Below are 12,203 nucleotides of genomic sequence, written 5' to 3' on the forward strand. Positions count from 1 at the left end.
ATCGTTTTCATTTTAATTATAAAATCAGAAAAGCACAAAGACACGTGATGGCCTCCATCATTTACATTTTTCATACGACACAAACTCCATCTCTCCATCCTTCATCTTCGATCTCTGCGCAGTTCCTCGTTCCTACCAGCAGAGGGAGACATTCTCCGCAGAGAAAACATCTCTGCAGCTTTAACCGACCTGCGAGTGAAAACAAAGAGGGGGTGGGGGGGCTCAAAATACAGACGTTTCACTCTGACTGGTTTTCCGTGAACCAGCAGCAGCAGCCTGCATCTCTCTGATCTGCTGTTACTGGTTTCCACAGTGGATTATTAAATAACGTGCAGACAGCAGGTTACTGATTCCCAGAGGGGAACCGAGCCGTCTGTTATCAGAGCAGCTTCACATGTAAATGTTTTTTTAACATGAGACAGAACAAACTGGAACTTCTGCTTCTTAAAACAACAGACTTGATGCGTTGAAGTGTTTTTGACTGAAGTGTTTTTTTTTTCCTCGCGATAAAATCCTCATAAACTCTTCGACGTGAAGCGTTTGACCGCATCTGGATGGTCTTCATCAGGAAGGAAAACTCTTCTCTACAAAAACCCCGAAACAAAACCGACTTCCTTTTTGTTTGGATTCGTGCAACATTTTGGATAAAAAAAGGAAGTCAACCGCAAATGTTCTGGAGTTTCCTTCCTCGAGCGACCGAAGGCCTGAAGAGACCACACACGAGTCGTAAGTGTTATTTTACAGAAGTCAGAGGAGAATAAACACAAAAAACCAAACAGGAATCGGACTCTTCACCGGATCAGAGACTCTGGATGGTTTCTGGAAAACCTCGAGTTTACGTCAGAGGAAAATTCACTTCAGTGGTTATAATGAGGTTAAAAAAACAAAAACAGACCTGATGGGACTCAAACTAGCAGCTTCCTGCATGAAAGACTGTTTTAATGTCGTTAGTGAACAGCTGGATTAACCTCTGGATCCACAACGAGTTCTTCTGGCTTCCATTGACCTCCACTATTCAGGTCCGAAAGCCACATTTCCAACCAGGTTTAAAGTTGTTTAGAGATTCGTTACCTTTAAAGTAAAATATAAACTCTATAAAATAGAGGCTGCAACAACACAGATCTTTGATTGTAAATAACAATAAGAAACTTGAATACTAAACTTTATTTGTATCGCACCTTTCAGACAAGAAATGAGTCTCAAAGTGCTGTTTGACATAAAACATGCATAACATGCATAAAATTAAACACAAATACAGTTAAAATATAAAATAAGCAATAAGCATTTTAAAGGCGCGGTAGTTCAAGCGCAAATATTTCCATTATTTACTCCCTGAAGCTTTCTTTTGTCTGAACAAATGTACGATCGCAGAAAACTTTGAAAACTTTGAAAACTTGCAAATATTTCTGGTAGAAAAACTGCTGAATTTGACATATTTTACAAAAAATAAAAATCAAAGTCGGAGCCACATGTTAGGCTTTAATTTGAAGTAATTCAGCAAAAATGTATGATAATCAACTGTGATCTTTTTTTTTGAAGAAATAATAAATATCTTCAGTGAATAATGCTGCAGTACCAACGAAGAGCTGCTGGGGGCAGCAGAGAGAACCAAAAACACACACATATGTCCCTATAAAACATCTGACCCCATAAAGATAGAAAAACAAGACCACAAACACACACACACACACACACACACACACACACACACATCACACACCACACACACACACACACACACACACACACACACACACACACTCACACACACACACACACACACACACACACACATACACTCTCACACACACACACACACACACACACTGCATCATCAAAATGCTAATAAAGACTGTTTTCTTCTTCTCTTCCTCCCTTCCTTCTGCCCCCCACCCCCCACCACCACCACCACCACCACCACCACACACACCCCAGCACTCGTCCTATATCACACATTAAACCTCGTTAACCCCCGCCCCCCACCCCCCCACGGTCGCCGGGTGGAGTGGAGTTGCAAGGCAGCGAGACGCTTCATTGGCTGACGGCCCCTTTTCCGAGCAGCCAATTGGAAACTGGATAAAAGTGCAATTTTTTAAAAGCGTCTGAGTGACAGACAGATCAATTAGTCATTATGGTGAACACACACACACACACACACACACACACACACACACACACACACACACACACACACACACACACACACACACACACTAGTCCTTCTACATTTGTGAGGACCTTCATTGAAATAATGCCATACAACACTCAAACCACGACTGAATGTTTAATCGGTTAAAGTGTCCAAACACACACACACACACACACACACACACACACACACACACACACACACACACACACACACACACACACACACACACACACACACACACACACAGCTGTGTCACATCGACTTACATTCATTCACTGGAGACGAACTTAAACCGAGTCTTCGCCCTCGTGTCTCTGCTGTTTTTATTAAACCATCGCGGTTAGTTTCTGTCTTTGTGTTTTTCTGCACGTTTTTCAATTTGTTCGTAAAAATCTAAAAATGAAACTCTTTGAAATTGGAAAAACAATCGGAAACTAATGCAAAAAAGTTTTTTTCCTCTTTTGCTCTGTAACGTGAGTGCACCACCAGGCCTGTCAATCAAACAAGACACGCCCCCAAAAACAGGTCTTTTTGTACTGATGGACACATTTTATTCACTTTGGATTTGATGAGAGAAGTTGAATGGGAGTCTATGGAGCCGGAGGCTTTTTGGAGCCGACCTCTAGTGGCACTCGCTGGTATTGCAGCTGAAGACACTTCTGGATCAGAACCATTTTACAGACCTGAAGCTACGAACTCTTTTATATCCAGTCTGTGTTTTGCAGAATGAGCTACAGTTACCGCGGAAACGAAGGTGGTCACAGCAGATACTGACAGCGAAGGTTCACAGATATTTATCATTATAATCGACCAATAAATAGAAAACGAGACCGAATCGAGCGGTCGCTGTTCGTGCAGACGTCGGCCTGCGGGGGGCGCCGGCACCGCTTCGCTCCGTGTAAACGCTGTTTGATGAAGTGACTCCGGAGGTCCTTCTGAAGTCCCTTCAGGTCTTCGGCCGCCCGTCGTTTTGTTTTTTAAGGATCTCGAGGCCGTAAACAGTCGGCCATGTTGCGCCGGTTCTGTCTCCGTTCTGACAGAATTATATTTCAGACCCAATCGATCGGCTGCAACATGAAACCGGAGACGACTGACGGCTCCTGAGAGGCAGAGCGGTGTTATCAGCGCCGTGCAGCCCCCCTGATCCTGGCAGAGCTGAGTCGGTTCATACAGGGGGTAATGTGTCCTTCTGCTGGGGGGGGGTGTGTGTGTGTGTGTGTGTGTGTGTGTGTGTGTGTGTGTGTGTGTGTGTGTGTGTGTGTGTGTGTGTGTGTGTGTGTGTGTGTGTGTGTGTGTGTGTTTCTGTTTGAGTCATGCTGCATGGATAAAATGATTAGGGAAATACAGGCCTGAGGAGAAAGAGAGAAAGAATGGACTTTAGAGAGGAGAGAAGGATGGAGGAAAGGAAAGGAAAGGAAAGGAAAGGAAAGGAAAGGAAAGGAAAGGAAAGGAAAGGAAAGGAAAGGAAAGGAAAGGAAACACAGCTATGTTTGGGGGGCCAGAGGGTTTTTTCGGAGCCAGCCCCTGGTGGCCCTCGGTGGTATTACACCTTGAGGCTCTTTGCATCCGGTAATCCGTCCACGTCGGAGAGATTTTATTCACACGACGCAAACAACACGTGAACAGACAGACGGACGGGAAGAAAACATCCAAAATAAATCAGAGACGAGGAAACGGAGGAAGAAATACGAGATGACAAAAAGAATAAAGAGACAGAAGATCATAAGAAGCAGCGAGATTAAAAAAAAAACCCTCCTGAACAGGAAACGAATGACGAGGAGTTGTGAATAAAGGAGGACGGGAGAGCAGACGGAGGGATTTAGAGGCAGCGAGGGATTACCGGATGAAGACGGAGTCTTTTGATGCTCTACACTATGAACGAGTGTCACAGATTAACTCCTTATGTTCCGGTTCGACGGGAGGAGATGCAGGATTTTACTCCGCCGTGACAGGTGGAGCTGCGAGGTGACTTTTGACCCCTCCCCCTCCTGCTCCATTTCCCCTCCAAACGGTGTTTTTTTTAATTTTTTTTAATTTTTTTTTAACACATCTGAAAAACACGGATTAACATTTAAATGCTGGCGAGACGCCTGTCAAACACACCTCAGGTCCAAAAAGCATGTTGAACAGAAACAGACACACAAACCTGTTGGTGAAATGTTCCAATCACTGATCAGTAATCAATAATCAGTCAGCGACCAATCAGCATCCAGCGGTGACGTCACCACGTCGGTTTGTGAACGTTACGAAGCCTCCAGTTCAGATTCTGTCCGTCACCATCTTTACTAGTTCGGAGCGGTTCGGAGCAGGAAGTGACCATATTTGGACGAGCTGGAGGGGAGGAGGTAAGTGTAGATCTGACCGATCTGATTGGAAACCATGACGATACTACGTCCCGCCCACCGATAGCTGTAATCTGACTGGACCACAGGCCTGTCAATCAAACAGACACGCCCCCAAAAACAGGTCTTCTTGAATCTTCTTTTCTAATGAATGAGGGATTATTTTCAGATGGACCTCCAGAAAACTAAGAAGAAGGAGTGACTTTAGCTAACAACACCGAGATAACTGATGGACACATTTTATTCACTTTGGATTTGATGAGAGAAGTTGAATGGGAGTCTATGGAGCCGGAGGCTTTTTGGAGCCGACCTTTAGTGGCACTCGCTGGTATTGCAGCTGAAGACACTTCTGGATCAGAACCATTTTACAGACCTGAAGCTACGAACTCTTTTATAAACAGTCTGTGATTTGTATTTCTGCATGAACTAAATCATTTTAAATAATAAACGTTTAATTGTCAATCTATAACCAATAAAGTTGGTGAGCTGACAGCGTTTTATTGTGTTAATGGGTCTCGTTTGTATTTCCAGAGGAAGGCGTGGTCACATGACGTCAGCTGGTCCAATAAAAACACCTCCAACTGTTCTGCTGAAAAAAAACAAAAAAAAAACGAATCCTGCATCCCGTCTGCAGCAACCGGAAGATTTAATACAATGACCAGGACTTCATCAATTAAATATGACACTCGCCCCGGCGTCATGTGACCGGCTGACACCCAATCATAAATGATTCAGGAGCTGCTTCGGCTGTTGCTAGGCGGGTTTAAACCTCCGAGCGGCTCCCCGGGGCTCACTGCCTCCGAGCCGCCGAGGGATTTCGGAGCAAAAGGGGGATGTAATGTTAGAATAATTACAAAATAAAGAATAAATGACCTCAGCAGAACCAGACGACGGATGACTTCACTTATCGTTGTCTTCTCTAATCTAATGAAGCAGGTCTGCCGCTCGCCGATGATCCGCTCAGCAGTTTGATTTATTAAGAAGTCTGTTTTTGATTCACAGCGGCAGAACCTGAAAGTGGAAAGAAACCCTCTGTGAACGGACCGGGCCACGAGGCCCCCCCGGGGGACGGGGGGCCAAACAGAAAAGAAATGAAATCCTGAGATTTTCTCCAATTTAATTCAGATTTCTGCCATTAAAAAGCAACAGAATTGTGTGTGAGCGGCTCCTGTTTGCAGTGCATCGTGGGTAATCCGACAAACCATCACTCGATCCCCGGTGAGACTGAAGGAAACTTAAAATCAGACAGATTCTCAATGGACTTCTGCATTGTCTTTTTTTTAAATTTTAGATTCATTTACTCGCTTCCTGTTTGTCTGGCTGACTGTTCGCGTCTTTTAAAAACACCTCCTACCATACTGTTACTTTAACCCCGTCTGAATGAGGCTAACCTCTGACCTTTGACCTCCAAAATCCAATCACTTTAAAAACTGGAGATGCGATCAGAGAAGAAGAAGAAGAAGGAAGCCGGTGTGTGAAGGAAACATGTATTAATGATGAGAGCGCTGATGGACACACACTCTCTAATAAATATTCTATGATGTTACAGTCGCTGCCTCCATATCTACTGTATGACCTCACCGCGATGATGTCACCGCTCAGACACACGCGAGCTCAGTCATACGTGTCCAAACTCCACATACGAGGTGGAGGAGCTGCGCCTGGAGATACGAAACATTTATCAACAGTCTCATTACTGTGTTTATAGATTAATAAGGACTAATTTAATTTAAAGTTCTGCCTTCTGCTCATTTCAGTTTTCAGTTTATTTTAATTAACTTTGAATTCATTTGTTTTTGCTCGATTACTGAGAGATGTTGTTCAATTATTAAGAACATAAATTTAATCCTGGAGACCCTGAAGTTCACCGTTAACCAGCGACCAGCGGTGACGTCACCCGTTGGTTCGTGAACGTTTACGAAGCCTCCAGTTCAGATTCTATCTGTCACCATCTTTGCTAGTTCGGAGCAGGAAGTGACCATATTTGGATGAGCTGTTGGGGGAGGAGCCAGTGGTGGATCTGACCGATCTGATCGGAAACCTGACGATACTACGTCCCGCCCACCGATAGCTGTAACCTCACTGCACCACAGGCCTGTCAATCAAACAGACACGCCCCCAAAAAGCTAGTGGCACTCGCTGGTATTGCAGCTTTAAAGCCGCATTTTTCAAACCTGGAAGCTACAAACACTTTTTACGTAGAGTCTGTGAACGCAACATGCAGGACTTCAACTGAGGTCACAGATAAATAACTCAAAAAATGTCCGCCGTCAAAAAAGCTCGTTAAAAATACTCAAATTGAAAAAGCTGTTTGTTCCAGATTCATCCTTTAATTCTTCTCCAAGTTTATTTTTTTGTGACGTCTTCATTTCATAGTGAACGTGAATACCGGCAGACTTTCAGTAAATGACGGGCAGAACCGGAAGCGTCCTCGTAAAGCTGCTCTGAACTCGGACCTCGCAAAAAACAACAACCAAAAAACCAAAAAACAACAACAACAACAACCTCCAAACGGAGCGGGTTCGTCTGCCGGTGTTTGAACACGACTTCATCAGCAGAAGGTTCGGCCGCTCTGACCGCCGGCCAGCAGGACCGGTGCCACCAAATTAATGAGACTTTATGGGCAGCGGTCCCAGAGCTGAACACACACACACACACACACACACACACACACACACACACACACACACACACACACACACACACACACACACACACACACACACACACACACACACACACACACACACACACACACACACACACACATGGTTGCTCTCGTTGTGTGTCTGCCTTGTATTGTTGTATCGTTGCTGTCGGTGCTGATAAAACTATTGAAAACGGCCGACTGCGTCTCTGCAGCCGACCGATCGTTCGGCGTGACGGACGAAAAGCTGTTCGACACAAAACACTGATTGTGTTTGATAAAAACAAAACAAAAAGAAAAATGGGATTTTGTGTCAACTTCTGCCCAAAAAAATGTCGATGTAATTTTTTGAGTTTAAAGTGAGTTTTTTTTTTGCAGTAAAATTGTAAGAATCAAAAAAACAATTTGCTTTTTCTTTTGACTTCTTGTCATAATAATCCTGCTGCACATCACAGAAATATTTGCCTTGTAATGTTTTTATTTCTGGTTTTGTGATAAAAAGTGTGTAAAAGTGACGTATCTTTCCAGAACAGACGGTTTGTGACTAATATAGAACACAAAGGCTCCTTCTGCCTTCAAAATAAGAGCTTTAGATGTTTTTATAAATCACATTCATTCAACACTAAAAACAAAGTTCAGTCTTTTACAGCAGGAAATGGAGAAAACTCATTGAACGTGTTCCTCATTCCCGTCATAAGACCACATTTCCCACAATCCCTTTCACTTCTTGTTGTTAGCTAGCAGCAGTTTGTTGTGATGGTGAGAGGAGAAGGGGGCGGAGCCTCGATGGTTGGAAACGAACACTTATTGTTTGTATTAAAGTCAGTTTTATTTTGAAAGGAGACGTTATAATGTCATACTTTCATTTAATGTCAATTTGTAGTAATTTTGCTTTTTTTTGTTGATATTTTCTTTAGTTTATATTAGTTTGTGGTCATTTTATTTGTGTTCAGTCTTTCAGGTCCTTTGATAATATTTTGAGTGGCTTCGTGATCTTTTTCAGCATCTTCGTAGTTGTTTTGTGTCTGAAATAATTTTTACGGTCTTTCAAGTTGTTTTTTCATCTTCTAATAAAGTTTAGCTGGAAAAAAAAAAAAAAATCTGAATTTCACCTTCAGCAGCAAATATATCTCCACAATGTCATTATATTCAACATAGATTACACACACACACACACACACACACACACACACACACACACACACACACACACACACACACACACACACACACACACACACACACACACACACAGAAGTTCTGCTGACTCAGCCTCATCGTCATCTCTGACCCTCCGGTGGTTGCCACGGTGACCATACCGTGGTCAATAGGAAAGCCGAAGCGGATCAATTAAATCCTCGTCTGTTCTGCTTAATTGATTGATTAGACGCTCTAATGGACGCCATCCTTAACGAACCATTAGCTAATTGGCTGGAGCTCCACTCATAGGACAGCGTGTGTGTGTGTGTGTGTGTGTGTGTGTGTGTGTGTGTGTGTGTGTGTGTGTGTGTGTGTGTGTGTGTGTGTGTGTGTTTCCTCTGCTCTCATTTATACAGATGACATTAATATTCAGCCAATCGATGAGCCGGAGCAGAAATAAGAAAAGAAAATGAAATGAGAGAAAGAGGAAGGAAGGACGAGCGGACATCGGGAACTTCATTTCCCATCATGCACCTGTCAAACCTGAAGAATAAAAGGATATAAATCCTGGTTTAAAGGCTGAATTACAACATTTAGTGCCTGTAGGTTGGTTAATAAAGGATTAGTCGCCAGATTCTGGATTACACCTTTATTATGAAATTTAGATCTTTTAGATTCATTTTAAAATTTGATTTTAAATGGTAGATTCCTCGACTGTTGCCGGTTGCCATTACAGACACCACCTGAGAGTAGACGGCTCAGACGGGACGTGTCTATCACCTGGAAACGGGCTCAATCTATAGACTCCGAGGACGTTTGACGGGAATAGATAGATAGTAGTTAGAGTCTCATCTCTGGATGGGTAGGGACTCTTATTGGAGCTCTTGAGGGACGTGTGGTGACCTAAATATCTGTAATGAACAATATGACTCGGCCCCATCTATTCGCTGGAGGATGTGCGTTATTACCTTTTGAGAAGCCCAGAGAATAGTCTGGTCCACCGGGGACGTGTCGGGCTTCTCTTTCACCCAAATAAAAACCTTAAAAATGTAAATAAGAGATTCAAAGTCATTACACCAGGATGATAATAATTAGAATTCTCTCACAGCGAGCGGCTCCCCTCGGTTCTGTGCTCGGTCTAATCTCTGGAGGGCGGCGGGTAATTTTCTCCAGAGGGATTGTGGGTATTTTTTTATCTCAATAACAAACACTCAGAGCCTCATTAGCTGCAGCTCAGAGGGAAGTGGGGGTGGGGGGGTTCGGGACAGTCTAATCCCTGGACAGTTTAACGTGCGGCGGTCCCGTCGTCCGTCCGATTGCTCTCGTAACCGTAAACAACGATGGAGACTTAAAATTAAAAAAAAAAGAGCAGGAAATGTAAAGATTAAATACGAGTCTAAAATGTTGTCGAGGAAAACTCAGACGAGAACATTCCTGAAGAAAAACACGCAGTCGCAGAACCGACAAGAGAATTCATGAGACAGAACTGTGTTATCTGTCTGAAGACTGTGTTGTTAACAGGCCGTTCCCATGACGACCATCGTTTATTAATGAGGTCTGAGGTCCTCGAGGTTCCCCGACCTGAAGGAGACCCGGTGACAGCTCCTTAGTTTTTACAGTTTCCTGATATAACTGTTGAAGGATCAGAACTTCTCAAACTCCACATGCGTGAATACGTTCGGAGCAGGAAGTGACCATATTTGGTCAATCAAACAAGACACGCCCCCCAAAACAGGTCTTCTTGAATCTTCTTTTCTAATGAATGAGGGATTATTTTCAGATGGACCTCCAGAAAACTAATAAGAAGGAGTGACTTTAGCTAACAACACCGAGATAACTGATGGACACATTTTATTCACTTTGGATTTGATGAGAGAAGTTGAATGGGAGTCTATGGAGCCGGAGGCTTTTTGGAGCCGACCTCTAGTGGCACTCGCTGGTATTGCAGCTGAAGGACAAATCTTTCAGACCTGGAAGCTACGAAGACTTTTATATCCAGTTTCGAGTGTCGTCCTCTTTCCTGTATTCTGCAGGAAACAGATTATAAAAAGTAGAAGTGCTTCAGAAGAATAAGAAGAAGAGAAGAAAAAGAAAAAGAAGAGGAGCTGCAGCGATGAAGAGTAAAACAGCCCGAAGAGTTTTCAATCAGTTTCATAAAGTTCATCATCGGGTTGGAAAAATAAGAATCGAGCCAGGAGCAACGATTTCTGCTGATGCGGTGAAATGTGTCATTAAATGTTGAACCTAATTAAATCTGCCGGAGGAGAAAAAAACATTCCTGTCGTCGGAGTAATTAACAGAAACAGAATCTGACCTGCTGACATCACTCGTTAAGACTTCGTGATCCGGTGTGTTCGGGGATCTTTAACGTGATCAGTGACATCACACCCAGCGGATAAATGTGTCTTTATATAGCGTCGTCTAGACGCGATAAAAACGCGTACGTCAACCGGAGGCAGGTCACGTGACGAAGGTCGTGTTGACAAAAATGTGTCGATGGAAGTCATGAGATGAAGTACGAAAGGACGCCGAAGTCAAATATGAGGAAGTAAGAGCGGTGACTTGGTGCCGAAAGTCGCAGACCTTTACCTGGGAGGGGGCGGGGCCTACGTTTTCTCTACGACTTTTTTTCTCTCTTAATCGTAAGCATGTGTTTTTTCCCCCTGACGTTAACCACGTGGTTTCATTTTCTTAAAGCACGAAACGCTGCGGCGTCCTCTCGAGGCAAAGACGCCACATCGATAGACTTCCCTCTGGTGGACGGGAGGACGTATTACACCCTCCGGTTCTTCGTATCCCAGCGAGTCACGTCAGCGCAAGTTCAGCACAACTTGTTGTCGTAGACTTGAGATCGTTCCAGAACTTTGTTGCCTGGACATTTTTTGCGTGGTAATTTTTGTACAAGAATTACGCAATAATACGACCTCAAAATGTTCGTGAGATGAAAATAACAAACGTCAGATTGTTCTTTCAAGGTACGAATTTTTGTAAATATGCAAATGTCAGACGTAAAACATTAGCGAACGTGAACTCATGAAATTCTGACTTCCTGTCGTTTGTCTCGTGAATGGACTGAAATAAGATGCAGAGGCGAGTTGTCCCCGTGAAGACGTCTCGTTGAGACAAACTAGTCTTAATTATTCACATCGACGGGCCGACGTGAAAAAAATTAAAATAAAAAATATATTCCATTTAATTACATGACACGTCACTTTTTAAACTGCAGGGACGATGGTTTGATCTAAAAGTCTCCACAAACATCAGCAGAAAAATAAAACACGCTGACGGAAGAAATTATTACTGAATCCACCTACAGACCGTGTGTGTGTGTGTGTGTGTGTGTGTGTGTGTGTGTGTGTGCGTGCGTGTGTGTGTGTGTGTGTGTGTGTGTGTGTGTGTGTGTGTGTGCGTGTGTGTGTGTGCGTGTGCGAGCAAGCTTTCGAGCAGCAGCAGAGACGAAGAAATTCATGACTCAGTGCTTTTTATTGTTTATGATTAACGGTTAATTTGGGAGAGTGGCTGTGTGTGTGTGCTCTTACCTATCTATCTTTCTGGGGACCAGAGGGATTTTTAGGAACTTGTGAGGACATTTGTCAAAAGCGAGGACATTTTTTTTAATTTTTTTTTTTAGGAAATGAGGACGTTTGGATTAAAGGACCATCTGAGGGCTCAGACCTGGTTTTGGGGGTTTCGGGTCAGAGCCGGGTTTGGGTTTAGGTTCAGGGTCCTCACAATACAGCATGTCAATAAGGGTCCTCACAGAGACAGCTGCACAAACATATGTATGTGTATGTGTGTGTGTGTGTGTGTGTGTGTGTGTGTGTGTGTGTGTGTGTGTTAGACACACACACCTGTAGCTGCTGAATGGGCAGCTGGTTAACTGGCGCCACAGTCTGACTCAGGGCTTTACACACAAACACAC

This window comes from Brachyistius frenatus, unplaced genomic scaffold (genome assembly GCF_029030835.1).
Source record: "Brachyistius frenatus isolate BFR_SWC_R1_liver_20210118 unplaced genomic scaffold, ASM2903083v1 Contig_159, whole genome shotgun sequence".
Classification (NCBI taxonomy): domain Eukaryota; kingdom Metazoa; phylum Chordata; class Actinopteri; family Embiotocidae; genus Brachyistius; species Brachyistius frenatus.